Source organism: Schistocerca cancellata, chromosome 6 (genome assembly GCF_023864275.1).
Source record: "Schistocerca cancellata isolate TAMUIC-IGC-003103 chromosome 6, iqSchCanc2.1, whole genome shotgun sequence".
Taxonomy (NCBI): Eukaryota; Metazoa; Arthropoda; class Insecta; order Orthoptera; family Acrididae; genus Schistocerca; species Schistocerca cancellata.
The window spans coordinates 690,661,534-690,676,276 of record NC_064631.1 but is presented as its reverse complement, the minus strand read 5'-3'; positions in this window follow the sequence as shown (position 1 = coordinate 690,676,276).

The following is a 14,743-nucleotide window of genomic DNA, read 5'->3' as shown; positions in this document are numbered from 1 at the left end:
CGAATTGACGCATGGTGCAGGGAATGGCAATTGAACCTCAATGTAGACAAGTGTAATGTGCTGCGAATACATAGAAAGATAGATCCCTTATCATTTAGCTACGAAATAGCAGGTCAGCAACTGGAAGCAGTTAATTCCATAAATTATCTGGGAGTACGCATTAGAAGTGATTTAAAATGGAATGATCATATAAAGTTGATCGTCGGTAAAGCAGATGCCAGACTGAGATTCATTGGAAGAATCCTAAGGAAATGCAATCCGAAAACAAAGGAAGTAGGTTACAGTACACTTGTTCGCCCACTGGTTGAATACTGCTCAGCAGTGTGAGATCCGTACCAGATAGGGTTGACAGAAGAGATAGAGAAGGTCCAACGGAGAGCAGCGCGCTTCGTTACAGGATCATTTAGTAATCGCAAAAGTGTTACGGAGATGATAGATAAACTCCAGTGGAAGACTCTGCAGGACAGACGCTCAGTAGCTCGGTATGGGCTTTTGTTAAAGTTTCGAGAACATACCTTCATCGAGGAGTCAAGCAGTATATTGCTCCCACCTACGTATATCTCGCGAAGACACCATCAGGATAAAATCAGAGAGATTAGAGCCCACACAGAAGCATACCGACAATCCTTCTTTCCACGAACAATACGAGACTGGAATAGAAGGGAGAACCGATCGAGGTACTGAGGGTACCCTCCGCCACAAACCGTCAGGTGGCTTGCGGAGTGTGGATGTAGATGTAGATTATGTGATGCACACAACTACCTTAACTGCTGCCAGAAGAGGTCACTGGTGCTACATTCCTATCCTGTGCATCTGCTGCCCCTCCCTTCTAGCTGTCAGCCAATCTTCCCCAACCCCCTCTCATACTCCTTTCTCTCATTCCCAACCCCACCGAACACAACCTCTTACCCCAGTCAAGCTGTAGTGGTAGCACATTGCAGCCAGCTGTGCATATGTACACATAGGTCAAACTGCAAGTCCCGCTATAACCCAGTAAACCACTGCGGCGTTCAGCTTAATCTTCTGGTTGAGAACAATGTTACCCAATTTTTTTAAGTCACTGGAACCATCTGAAATAATGTGTGAAGCTGACTGACGATGATATACCTCCAAATAGAATGGTAGGTCTTCTAAATTTTGTAAAAAACCTATAAATTGATATCTACATAGCAAAACCTATTGTGGAGTCAGTCACAACAAGGTAAGGTTATCAAAAATGGAATGGTATCAATATCTCCAAAAACCCACACTAAAAGCAACTAACATTCTGTCTTCATTTTGAGATTCAGGCAAAGTGACAACAGATATTTCCCCCACAGCTGTTGAAGGCTAGACAATAATAGCTATTTGAACATACACACTCTTTCTAGGTTTAGGGAAAGAAGTTAAAACGTCTTGTTTCCATGTGTCAGACACTATTAAATTAAAAAGATGTAGAAAAATAATCTTAGCACTCATAGTAGGAGGTTACATAAAGGACATTGTTGTAGTGTAGTGAACTGTTATGCACTGCAGACAAATGCTGAATTCAAACCCCATTTGGAGGAGCAGTCATTGTGAACTTAATAACTTGCAGAACTAGAATCTGACCCACCGCTCTTACTCTGCAACAGTGGTGTCCTGGATTCTAGGTGGCAGTAATTTAAGTGAACTGCTTCACCACTGTACAGGCAACGATTCCTTTGCTGGTCTGGAGAATTCCAGTCTTGATTATAATAGTAATAGGACACTTCCTAATACCTCCTATACATAATCTCACCTGACAAAATATTAGTCACTCCCTTAAAAACACATGATCACTCTGGAGCACTTCAAAGAAGCAAAGTGGTGTGTGCCAGTTGGTTATATAGAATGAACGTAGTAAGATAGGTCAACATGGAGACATGACAGAATGGTAGAAAGGAAATTGTGTTTGGATGTGCCTATGACCACACTGTGAATAAAGCTGTCCAATTTGTTGGTGCATCATCAACACACGCTGATGAGTCTATAAGTAGTAATGTGCCACTCACAGCCATACAAGAAAATGTTAGAAAACTGATTGTAAAAAGATTTAAATCAGACATACCCTGGAAATGAGTATCATGCCTGTACTCTAATGTTTCCGTAAGCCAATATCTAATTTTTCACTCTTCAACTTGTAACAATAATGTACCTATAATAATTTTTTTCTTTATGTATTTAGATAAATGTTTCTTTCTGAATTTATGTGAAATAATGTAAATATTATTTTAAATTTTTTCTTTTCGTGTCATGTTAAAGAAACTGTACACAACTTTTGAAATGAATGTCATTACTTATGTTAGATTTTAAGCAATTTGATAATCAAAGGAAAATGTATTTAATGTTAAAACTATTGTAAAATGTGTAAATTGTAATTTAAACACTTGGTCCATACGTAGGTAATGCATTAGAATATGTGTAGTAGAAAACCTGTGGTGAATACCCTACCTGTAGGGGCGCGGGAAAAGGTGGATGCAGGCGAGCGCGGGAAAACGCACACTGGCGCGGTTCGGCACAACGGGCTCAGTGAAACAGTCGGAGTTGAGTATCGGTCAGAGGAACATGTACTGTACCGAGGAGGCTATCTAGGAAAAGTGGATTCCATTGAGCCTCGGATGGGCCGATTCCGACGACTACTTGGCATGGCTATTTCCTCAGGCACAAAATTGGAAAGATTACGACGCTAAGAAGAATGAAAGTGCCGATACTGTGAGAGCCTTAGCCGTGCTTGTATGTGTGCTGTGCTGCCCGCTATCTCGCTGCCCGCCATCCGCCGCAACTACGTGCACAGGTCAAACATTTATTTCATCTTTAGAAGTGTATCTGTGTGGACCAGTGTTGAAACTGTTCTAACTGTTCAATAATAACGTGACTTCTACCAGAATTGCCTTAGCCATCACTTATCCTTATCATTGACCTAGACAGGGTCCTTACCTTATATTGTGCAACCCGAGTATCCTGAATTGAAAGTTATAGTTAGTACTAAATTATCTGCAGACCAATTTATGCTATAAAGACGTTCAAGGATAGGAGTGCAAATGTAAATGTTAGTAAAGAATATCAGTGTGATTAAATTGAAAGATAAATTTTGAATTGAGCTAGCAATGTTATTTAATTCATTTGAGACTGAAAGAATGTTAGTCAATTACTCCAGAAGCGTGACAAAAGAATAGTAATACATAGGTTGATAATTTTGAGTGTTAATGTACCTTCAGGACTTACTAGTTTCAGCATAACGACCGTAACAGTTTCAGGCCCCCCCCCCCCCCCCCCCCCATTCTCTTGCCTATTCTTGCACATTTTGAAGTGTACTGATCAGAATTGAACAGTAAAATTAATTTCTATATTAAACCTAAGTATATTAGTGTTTTTTCCAATTTTAATAGTGACATTGTATGTGTGTTTTCAAAATTGCTGATTCTAGGGTAATCTATGCCCGATTTCATTCTGATCAATATACAAAGTGCAGCTCGTAGTAATCATTGCTGTGTGGTGTTGTGTAATTTTAGCTCATATAAATTGGTACAAAAGAAGAAAACCTTAGTTCAGTAGATTCTTTCTGATTCTCAATTTTGCCATAAAATGCAACATTACTACGTGTCATTATGCTTGTACATGCACATACTTGTACAGGGAAAAACTCACTCAATGCCTAATTAGGCTGGCGACCGTATTATTAATCATTGGTAGTATCTACTGTGTATACTTCTTGTCCATACGAACGCATAATTGTACTTTACATTTGCTTGACGCATCACTGTAGTTACTGACTGAATAAGTCCGAATTGCTTCCATTAGGTACACGCGGTCAACTTATGTACTAAATCCTTGTTTACAAGGTGAAGCCCGTGAACTTATTACAGTACAGGCTTTATTGAGCTAACGCACGTCCGACAGGGCGGAAGTGTTACACGTGGCTTCCCGGTGACAGGACATCCAGTTGTTCTCGGTTATAAACTAACGTAAAGACCGAACAGTGGATGTTCAGTGGCTCGAATAGCAATAACGTTTAGCAAATAAACTGCAGTGTGAGTCAAGTACAATAGTGTGGTGTAGTTGGTATTCAATATGGACAGGAACGGAGACAGGGTAGATGTGCCGAGCGAAATGGAGAATGCGGCTAGTAGTAGCAGGAGTTTACGCGGCCAAATAACAGATGGCGTTAGCGGAAGACAATTGGCGTACATACAATACCATGAACACGTCAACGAACAGATTGAAATGTCGCGATCGCCTCGAACACAGCAAGGGACAAAACAGAAAGTAGAGGGTGACTTTGTAGATGATAGTGGGTACGTGAACGAATCCACTGACATATTTGATTCACCGCAAATAAAGAAAGAACCGAAAGAAACTTATGAAGTAGGACCGGAACACACGGATTCCGTAGAACAAAACAGTGTAAAGATTCTAAGCATGAACGACTTATTTGAACAATTAACCAAACAAATTGCAGGACAGACTGAGCAGTTGAAAATACAGGGCCAGCAGCTCAAAACACAGAATGAGCAGCTCAAAACACACGTTGACGAGCAGCTCAGAACACAGAATGAGCAGCTCAAAACACAGAATGAGCAGCTCAAAACACACGTTGACGAGCAGCTTAAAACACAAAGTGATCAGATTAAAGCACAGGTCAAAGATCAAGGAATTAGAATTAGTAAACAAATAGAGCAGGTAGAACAAAAAGTGGGAAATTTAAGTTCTGTGGTAAATAATATGAAATTTGAAATTGATACTATTAACAAAAATATGGATACTATGCAGGAGGAAATTGGTAACATTAATAGTAGATTCGATGTTGAAATTCTCAACATCCAAGAGAAGGTAGAACCTCTGGTTGAAACTAAGGTAGACGAAAAAGTTTTCGGTCTTAAAACTGAGATCGTAAACGAATGTCAATACGGAATATCTCAGTTGAAAAAGGTAGTTGTAGACACTGAAAAAGAATTAGGTGAAAAAGTAACCGGATGTGTTCAGAATTGTGAACAAAATGCTACGAAAATTCAAGGCAGAATTTTCGATCTAGAGAGCAGAATTAAAGATAGGCCTGGTGTTGTCTGTAATGGCACACCGATTACGAAGCTGTTAGAAGGCGAGGAACGCTTCGATCCAGCCAAGAAACATAACGGGTGGCATCCGTTAGACTTCATCAAAAATTGCGAGAGAGTATTTCCTGAGCACTTGTCTGATCAGGAAAAGATAAATGTAGTAATTAGCGCCTTAGCAGGTGACGCTAAGCGCTGGGGAATAAATTTAAATACCGAACGAATGACGTTCGAAGAATTTAGGCAAAAATTTACCGAAGAATATTGGTCAGAACAAAAGCAGGACCATTTATGGCGCGAGTTTATCATGGCAAAACAGCATGATAGCAGGGGCAGGAATTCTTTGAAAGATTTCTGCGAGTATTGGTACCGGAAATTGACACATTTAAAAGGCCGAAGATCAGATTCAGAAATTATCTGGGAACTGTATAAAAAGCTCCCAGAAGATTCCAAGAGGTATGTAGGAAGCAACCATCGTAGTTTCCAAGCATTTCTGGAAAGGGTCGAAGACGAAGACCATTGGCGCGCAAGTCGTGGCAATTATCAAAATTTTGGTAACCATAATAACCGACACAATGACGAAAGAAATGACGGCGATGGATTTCGCGTCAATATGATACAGAGAGGAAGAGGCAGAGGAAGAGGCAGGGGAAATTATCAAGGTCGCGGTAGAGGATATGCCGCGCAAAATAATAACGACGCGGGAAACTAATTTCCGCGAACGTTGCGGGCCAAACGGAAGCGGACAATACATACCGGCCCCGAATTAAGAACAGATACCGGACCGACCGTAATGTAATGAGACAGGTTGGAGACAGGCGTGAAACGAAGCAACGTGTTGTGGCGAGACAAGCGTCAGGTGTGAGCGAGCATGAGTCATCTATGTCGCACAGAAAGCTCCAGGTTAACGGGCGAGTGGAGCATCAGAGGGCAACGGCCCAGCCTAGTGGAACATCTGTTCAGAGAGAAGCCGCTAGCAATACGGCAGCAGTAGGTGCGAACGTAGCCGTAAGAGATAATGAAAATTTTACGAGTGATAATTCCGTGGCAAAGGAAACAATAGATGAGACTGTGAGTACACAGAGAGGTGCGGTTAGCAGTGTTTGCAATGAGGACAAGGGCGATAATGAATTAGCAGAAGTAACTGATTGGCGTGTGCAGATCGACGATCTGTACAAGGGCCTAAAGCAAAGTGAGTGGGAGGATGTTAAGAAGGAATATGAGGCGAAGAAATTAGTTAATAGAAAGGGAAATGATAGGGGCGTCAATATAGTGACGTGGCCCAAATTTGAAGAAGGGAGAATAAATAGCGCCGCGAAAAGTACGCGTGCTGCCGATAAGGGGAAGGTTAATGATAGGAAGGATTTGGAGGATGAAATCCTCAGCATTGACGAAGAAATAACTTCTGCTAACAATCCGCCAATAGTGCAAGGTGCTACCGAGAGGCACCGTGGAGAAGGGACAGATGATTACATGAAAGTAATTAAAGTCCACGAGGATTACACCGAATATGAAGTCACAGTAGAGGTAAATAAAGCTGATGATGAGGCCGTTTCACCAAAAGAGGAGATTGAATTAAAATCTAAGCCTGACAACAATACCGAGGAGGAACTTAGTGCCTGTCTCAGAAAAGCCTTTATGTTAGAACCTGATAGCGATCCGGAATGGTCGGATTCCGACGATAGTTCAGATGATGAAATATACGTAAATACAGACAAAATTGAATATACTAGCTTTCCCTGTTGTGCAAAAGTAGCGTACTTAAATGAATCTGATGTGGAGGAAAGTAGTGATGACTCTAGTGAAGATGAATTTTTCGGGGTAAAAGAAAGTGAATATACTTTTACCGAAAGAGGGTATGAAAAAATCAGTGAAATCAAAGGGGATGTTGTTAGGTACGATATTGTACCTAACAATGACGAAGTGTCAAAACAGAATCCAGATGTTGTGACTGAACAAAGAAAGAAAGAACCACCGGACGACTCAGAGTTTATTTCGCAAAGGGTTCAGGTAATTAATGACTTTGAACTCCCGGAGCCAAAGAAACCGCCTGATATATGTGAAGTGAAGGTTAAAAGCATATCTTGGGACGATGTAATCGTCGACCCGGATTTGCTCAAGGAAGACCACGATAATGAAAAACATTCGACGGTTAAACAAACAATAATACCAGTTGAAATTTATAACATGAAATTGCAAGTACTTCTTGATACTGGGTCTCAGATAAGTGCAATTTCCCAATCATTTTTCGAACACATTTGTGATAAGCCTGGGCTAGTAATTATGTCAGTAACAGGTGTAAAAATTGTTGGGGCTACTGGCAAGGCTAGCAAGCCGGTAAAGAACCAGATTTTGGTTGAATTTAGTATAAAAGGACAAAACTTTGAACACGATTTTTTGGTTGTGCCAGACCTGAGTACTGAAATGATTTTGGGGATAGATTGGTTGGATAAAGAAAAGGTTATTATTGATTGTAGCCAGAGAGTGATCAAAATCAATAGTACATTTAGGAATTTGGAATTGAATTTTGAGGGAACTGGGAAAGTGTTTGAGTCAGAAATTGATTCTTTGTTGTTGGAGATTGACCAAGGGAATGATGGGTTGACGAACAAGTACGAGGTGTACCATGTCCAGAAATTATTAAATGAGAGTGACAAGCAGGGGCATGAATTTAAGGGAATGGTGGAAAATTTAGAGGGAATATCTCCCGAACAGAAAGCAGAGTTGCTTGAAATTTTAAATAATAACAGCCCCGTATTTTCGGACAAACCTGGCCTAGTTAAGAATTTTGAATACCAGATTGAGACAATAGAGCATAAACCTTTCTTCGTAAGGCCGTTTTCGATACCCATATCAAAGAGGCAGGCTGTTCAATTGGAAATAGATAAGATGATAGAGTGGGGGGTAATCGAACGAAGTAACAGCGAGTATAATAGTCCCCTTATCATAGTGAACAAAAGGGATGGGGGAGTGAGAGTAGTTATCGACGCTAGGACTTTAAACAAAATTGTAAAGAAGGAAATAGATAGGCCTGAGAATCTGGACGAAATGCTCCAAAAATTTTATAACGTAAAATATTTAACCAGTCTGGATATGACCGCCGGATACTGGCAAATCCCATTGAGTAAAGAATCCCGTAAATATACCGCTTTTCTATTCGCAGGGAAATGCTATCAGTATAAAGTAGTGCCATTTGGGCTTAGCACATCTGTGGCAGTATTTATTAGGGCACTGGACTTTGTGTTAGGTAGAGAACTGAGTTCCCGGTTAACCATTTATGTAGACGATTTACTGATCGCTACAGAAACATGGCAGGAGCATTGCGAGTTATTACAGAAAGTTTTAGTTGCTCTACAAGCAGGGGGCATGACACTTAAATGGAAGAAGTGTGAATTTGTGAAATCGGAAATAAAATTTCTGGGACACATTATCACTACAAACGGTATTGGCAAGGATCCGGAGAAATTAAGTGCAATATCGGGATGTCCAGCTCCTAGAAATAGAAAACAGTTGAAAGCCTTTCTGGGTTTGTGTGGATTCTATAGAAAATTCGTCAAGGGCCAAGTTTTTAATAGTCCTCATTTGAACAATTTACTTAAGAAAAATAGTGCTTTTGTGTGGACTGAAGAATGCATGAGAGATTTTGAAAACTTAAAAAGGGAACTTTTGAATGACAATATTTTGCATCACCCTATACTGTCAAAACCTTTCCATATGAGTACGGACAGCAGTGCTTATGGAATTGGCGTAGAAGTATTCCAAGAAATTTGTGAGGGCAAGGCAATCGAACACCGGACTATCGCATTTGCCAGTAGAACCCTAACAAGATACGAGAGAAATTACACTATTTCGGAAAAGGAAGCTTTAGCCATTATATGGGGGCTGAAGAAGTTTAGAAATTATCTGTGGGGCCATAAGCTCATTATACATACCGACCACAAAGCTTTGACTTTTCTTAAAGATTGCCGTTTACTTAATGGTAGGCTAACTCGTTGGGCTTTGTACCTGCAGCAATTTGATTACGATATTTGTTATATTAAAGGTACTGAGAATTATGTGGCAGATGCCTTATCTCGATTGCCTAATGGTATGAGTGAAGTGCCCAATGAAAATGGGGAAGAGGGTACTTTTCAGATAAGGTATATGAAAGAGATTTCAGGAAATAGGAAAATTGAGCAGATATGTAAGAATATGAGGTACCATCAGAATGAGGATTCAACCTGGAAATCAGTGAAAGTAAATTTTGACAGTGTGCAGTATCCTCAAATTAAGAAATATTACAAAATTTATAAAGGCATTTTATATATGAGGAAAGATTTAGTTACTGAGAAATGGAGGGCATGTTGGCCAAAACAGTTTGATACTGATGTCATAGATTATTTTCATTTGGCATTGGGGCATAGTGGGCCGAAAAAATGTTTGGATAAACTGAATAAGGTCGTAGTGATTACTGGTAATGTAAGTAAGAAGGTAAAGGAACGGATTAAGTCATGCGATGTCTGTCAAAAGACCAAAGTACCGAACAAAACTAGTAGGGGACCAATGCAAAGTACATTGCCTGAAGACACCCTAGACTTATTATCGGTAGATTTATATGGTCCCCTCCCAAAGACTTCGGGAAATTGTGCATATCTTTTGGTGATTTTGGAAGTATTTTCTAAATTTGTGAAACTATACCCCTTGAAAAAGGCCACAGCAAAAGCTGTATTTAGTAGGATGGTCGAATACTTCAGGACCATCGGGAAACCCAAGGCAGTACTATCGGACAATGGACCCCAGTTCATATCCAAAATTTGGAAAGAGGGAATGGAGAAAAATGGTGTGGAGGTTAAATATATTGCAGCCTACCATCCTGCAAGCAACCCGGTTGAAAGATACATGCGTGAAGTCGGGAGATTGTGTAGAACATACTGTAGTCACAATCATAGAGCCTGGGGCAGATTCATATCGGATTTTGAGAATGTCATGAACACATTACATCATGAAACTACAGGGTTCCCACCGGAAGAAATTTTGTTAGATAAAAGTAGTAAAAGTTTAATTGAAGAAAAATTAGAGTTTCCACCTTGTACAAGTTTGGGATTAAATCAAAAGAAAGAATTGGTAATAAAAAGGGCAAAGCAAAAAGCCGAATCTAGATCTAGAAGACACGATAAGAATCTAAAAGTTTCAAAATTTAAAATTGGAGATCATGTTCTTCTAAAAACCCACGAAAAGTCTAGTGAACTAAACCATGAAATTTCAAAATTTAAATATATCTATAATGGACCATATATAATACAGAACATTCCACACGAAAATGCTTACTACCTAATCTACCCAAAATCCAAAAGACCTTTAGGAGTAAGAAATATAGTGGATCTGAAACTGTATGTTCCCAGAAACGAGTAATTGTGCTGTATCTTATGCTGAACACAAATTGTTTCAAATGTAACTATTCTTTGTAAATGTCTGTATACCATTGAAAGTTTACTAATGTAGTTATGTGAGTTTCAGATTACCAATGGTACTGTAAATATAAAAATGTATGGAGGAAAGGACTGAAAGGAAAGGGTAAATGCTTTCAGACAGATAAAAGATGGAACTGTCTAAAATGAAAATGGGCAGAGTATGAACCAGAATAGGAAGGACTGCCAAATACCAATGAGGGCAGATAAATAGTCGATGGAAAATAGTAGATGTAATCCAAAGGATGTGACAATATGAAGTGAAATGGACTGCCCAAATCCACATAATAGGCAGTAAATATGTGTAGTTAATTTTCTGAAAATTTGGTGTGTGTGTTTTGTTTAGTAAATTAAGAACTGGACTGCTATTCAAAGCAAGCAGCGACAAATTATCCTATAGTGTATACGAAATATGCATTTCTTTTTGTAGTTAAATGTGTGTATTCCAGAATTTTAAATTATTTCTTTAAGAAATTTGGAAAAAAATGATTAAATTGCTATTTAGTAATGTTAGAATGGGAAGTTGGACTGTGCAAAAGGCACTTAAGTAAATAACAAGAATTTGGCCTTGATATATTAAAATAGTGTGAACCTATATACAGTGAGTGGAAGGGAATATGTAGTGTAAATCTTCTTGAACTTTTACGTAAAGATTCAGAACCAGTGTATCATTATTAAATTTAGTGTTCCCATAAAATTTGGACTTAAGAAAATTTTCTGGAAACAGGGGCATGTGTAACAATAATGTACCTATAATAATTTTTTTCTTTATGTATTTAGATAAATGTTTCTTTCTGAATTTATGTGAAATAATGTAAATATTATTTTACATTTTTTCTTTTCGTGTCATGTTAAAGAAACTGTACACAACTTTTGAAATGAATGTCATTACTTATGTTAGATTTTAAGCAATTTGATAATCAAAGGAAAATGTATTTAATGTTAAAACTATTGTAAAATGTGTAAATTGTAATTTAAACACTTGGTCCATACGTAGGTAATGCATTAGAATATGTGTAGTAGAAAACCTGTGGTGAATACCCTACCTGTAGGGGCGCGGGAAAAGGTGGATGCAGGCGAGCGCGGGAAAACGCACACTGGCGCGGTTCGGCACAACGGGCTCAGTGAAACAGTCGGAGTTGAGTATCGGTCAGAGGAACATGTACTGTACCGAGGAGGCTATCTAGGAAAAGTGGATTCCATTGAGCCTCGGATGGGCCGATTCCGACGACTACTTGGCATGGCTATTTCCTCAGGCACAAAATTGGAAAGATTACGACGCTAAGAAGAATGAAAGTGCCGATACTGTGAGAGCCTTAGCCGTGCTTGTATGTGTGCTGTGCTGCCCGCTATCTCGCTGCCCGCCATCCGCCGCAACTACGTGCACAGGTCAAACATTTATTTCATCTTTAGAAGTGTATCTGTGTGGACCAGTGTTGAAACTGTTCTAACTGTTCAATAATAACGTGACTTCTACCAGAATTGCCTTAGCCATCACTTATCCTTATCATTGACCTAGACAGGGTCCTTACCTTATATTGTGCAACCCGAGTATCCTGAATTGAAAGTTATAGTTAGTACTAAATTATCTGCAGACCAATTTATGCTATAAAGACGTTCAAGGATAGGAGTGCAAATGTAAATGTTAGTAAAGAATATCAGTGTGATTAAATTGAAAGATAAATTTTGAATTGAGCTAGCAATGTTATTTAATTCATTTGAGACTGAAAGAATGTTAGTCAATTACTCCAGAAGCGTGACAAAAGAATAGTAATACATAGGTTGATAATTTTGAGTGTTAATGTACCTTCAGGACTTACTAGTTTCAGCATAACGACCGTAACAGTTTCAGGCCCCCCCCCCCCCCCCCCATTCTCTTGCCTATTCTTGCACATTTTGAAGTGTACTGATCAGAATTGAACAGTAAAATTAATTTCTATATTAAACCTAAGTATATTAGTGTTTTTTCCAATTTTAATAGTGACATTGTATGTGTGTTTTCAAAATTGCTGATTCTAGGGTAATCTATGCCCGATTTCATTCTGATCAATATACAAAGTGCAGCTCGTAGTAATCATTGCTGTGTGGTGTTGTGTAATTTTAGCTCATATAAATTGGTACAAAAGAAGAAAACCTTAGTTCAGTAGATTCTTTCTGATTCTCAATTTTGCCATAAAACGCAACATTACTACGTGTCATTATGCTTGTACATGCACATACTTGTACAGGGAAAAACTCACTCAATGCCTAATTAGGCTGGCGACCGTATTATTAATCATTGGTAGTATCTACTGTGTATACTTCTTGTCCATACGAACGCATAATTGTACTTTACATTTGCTTGACGCATCACTGTAGTTACTGACTGAATAAGTCCGAATTGCTTCCATTAGGTACACGCGGTCAACTTATGTACTAAATCCTTGTTTACAAGGTGAAGCCCGTGAACTTATTACAGTACAGGCTTTATTGAGCTAACGCACGTCCGACAGGGCGGAAGTGTTACAAACTATCTGTCTTTTCCTGTTCATGATTTTGGGTGGATGTATTGTGCACCTGTCTGACAACAATATATATTTCTGTAAAAGTTTTTACAATATATCTTCTGGAAAGGGAGGCTGTTTCTTTCATTTATAAATTGCTCATCTTAAAAATGATGCCTGGATACACCATAGTCAGCAAACTTTGGAAAACAAGGCGATATTATTTGTGATTATATTATACTGCTTTCTTTATCAAGGAGCTGGAAGGTTCATCTTTTCTTCAAGAAAAATTAGGTAAATATCACTTTCTTCAATGGACAGTTAATATACAGGGTGTTACAAAAAGGTACGGCCAAACTTTTAGGAAACATTCCTCACACACAAATAAAGAAAAGATGTTATGTGGACATGTATCCGGAAACGCTTAATTTCCATGTTAGAGCTCATTTTAGTTTAGTCAGTATGTACTGTACTTCCTCAATTCACTGCCAGTTGGCCCAATTGAAGGAAGGTAATGTTGACTTCGGTGCTTGTGTTGACAACTGACTCATTGCTCTACAGTACTAGCATCAAGCACATCAGTACGTAGCATCAACAGGTTAGTGTTCATCACGAACGTGGTTTTGCAGTCAGTGTAATGTTTACAAATGCGGAGTTGGCAGATGCCCATTTGATGTACGGATTAGCACGGGGCAATAGCCGTGGTGCGGTACGTTTGTATCGAGACAGATTTCCAGAATGAAGGTGTCCCGACAGGAAGACATTCGAATCAACTGATCAGCGTCTTAGGGAGCATGGAACATTCCATTCCAGCCTATGACTCGCGACTGGGGAAGACCTAGAACGACGAGGACACCTGCAATAGACGAGGCAATTCTTCGTGCAGTTGATGATAATTCTAATGTCAGCGTCAGAGAAGTTGCTGCTGTACAAGGTAACGTTGACCACGTCACTGTATGGAGAGTGCTATGGGAGAACCAGTTGTTTCCGTACCATGTACAGCATGTGCAGGCACTATCAGCAGCTGATTGGCCTCCACGGGTACACTTCTGCGAATGGTTCATCCAACAATGTGTCAATCCTCATTTCAGTGCAAATGTTCTCTTTACGGATGAGGCTTCATTCCAACGTGATCAAATTGTAAATTTTCACAATCAACATGTATGGGCTGACAAGAATCCGCACGCAATTGTGCAATCATGTCATCAACACAGATTTTCTGTGAACGTTTGGGCAGACATTGTTGGTGATGTCGTGATTGGGCCCCATGTTCTTCCACCTACGCTCAATGGAGCATGTTATCATGATTTCATACGGGATACTCTACCTGTGTTGCTAGAACATGTGCCTTTACAAGTACGATACAACATGTGGTTCATGCACAATGGAGCTCCTGCACATTTCAGTCGAAGTGTTTGTACGCTTCTCAACAACAGATTCGGTGACCGATGGATTGGTAGAGGCGGACCAATTCCATGGCCTCCACACTCTCCTGACCTCAACCCTCTTGACTTTCATTTATGGGGGCATTTGAAAGCTCTTGTCTACGCAACCCCGGTACCAAATGTAGAGACTCTTCGTGCTCGTATTGTGGACGCCTGTGATACAATACGCCATTCTCAAGGGCTGCATCAGCGCATCAGGGATTCCATGCGACTCAGGATGGATGCATGTATCCTCGCAAACGGAGGACATTTTGAACATTTCCTGTAACAAAGTGTTTGAAGTTATGCTGGTACGTTCTGTTGCTGTGTGTTTCCAT